General features: G+C 42.7%; 1 pseudogene; it reads right to left on the bottom strand.

The window, feature by feature from the left end:
• Window positions 1–111, bottom strand: LOC116878304 (annotated as a pseudogene).
• Window positions 112–1,364: the final 1,253 nt, after the last annotated feature.

The raw sequence follows: 1,364 nt of genomic DNA, 5'->3' as shown, positions 1-1,364 counted from the left end.
ATTTGACTAAATTCTACACAAAGACTACTTCATTGAAATAAGTTTCCAATTAGCAATAATGGTGCCTCAGATGAAACCTCATTGACTCCAACACTGCCACTGCGTGAAGTTCAACCAGACAATCTGACTAACGGACTGGTTTGTACCTGCAGATCTTGATGAAAGAGCAGGAATAAAGCGAGGATGGGTAAACAATTCTCACTTCCAACATTAAGTCCACAGTCTTACTGAAGAGATGTCAGAAGACCTAAGACTAAGAACTAACTTTTGCCACATCAAGTGTTGAGGTCACCACATCACTCTGCTGCTCAAAAGCCTCCTCACAGGGCGTGCCTGCGTGACTCAGTGGGTTAAGCCTCTGCCTTCTACTCAGGTCCTGATTTCAGGGTCCTGGGATCGAACCCCGCGTTGGGCTCTCTGCTCAGTGGGAAGCCTGCTCCCCCCTCTCTCTCTGCCTGCTGCTCTGCCTACTTGTGATCTCTGTCTGTCAAATAAATAAATAAAATCTTAAAAAAAAAAATCCTCCTTGCATGTCATTTGACGTGAGCCCGCATTCAAGGACCTCACCCTTGGCTCTCTTTTAGACTTCAGTCCCCCACCTACTTCTGGTAAGCTCAATTATATTGTCCCCAAGAATAAATGCACTTGTCTCCTAGCCTTGGTTGAAAGCTCTCCGCTCTCATTTCAGCCTTTCAAGCCTTTTCTGATATAGGCTCCAACCTTGGGGACCAATCTTAAATACAGACCAGCCCCTGTTGCCTGTACCCATCACAGCATTCTGCCATATGACGTCTTTTGTACGTTATTTAATTAGTCAGGGTTCCATATCTTTTCCCTTTATACAGATAACACACTCTGAAAGAAGCTAATTCTCTTAGTATCCTTACACAATGTGGACTATTGCCCACCCAGAAAGGTAGCGCTCTGTTTATTTTAGGCACTCAATAATAAGTACCTACCAAGTGAATGACTCACATCTGTGACACTGTAATAGATATGTTTTGCAGTCAGTTTGTGTCTTTTAAGTAAAATTCATGGTTTCACAAATGTTCCCCAAACTGACACAGGTTACATTAAGCCATGACATGAATGTTGCTGTGACTAATGCCAAAAGGGGGAATTGGGGAAATCTACAGAGAAAAAAGATACCTTAATTATTTCAATTAATGGAATAGCTCCTGACCTCAGATGCCTTCCGATAGTGTGCAGTGATCTAGTCAAGCCGTATATGGTGATAGCTTGTTGTGGAGACACAGCCCTCAAATGCTCTATCCTGGCAGATAGCCTCTTCAGGAAGCACTGGTTATTAAGTGTAAAACAATAGGTCACTGCTTAAGAAATGTAATACATTTTCCATTTGAGAA

The sequence above is a fragment of the Lontra canadensis genome, unplaced genomic scaffold, assembly GCF_010015895.1.
Source record: "Lontra canadensis isolate GAN:19392208 unplaced genomic scaffold, GSC_riverotter_1.0 scaffold56, whole genome shotgun sequence".
In the NCBI taxonomy this organism is placed as follows: Eukaryota; Metazoa; Chordata; class Mammalia; order Carnivora; family Mustelidae; genus Lontra; species Lontra canadensis.
Note: the sequence above shows the minus strand (reverse complement) of the source record. Positions and strands in the feature narration are given on the sequence as shown.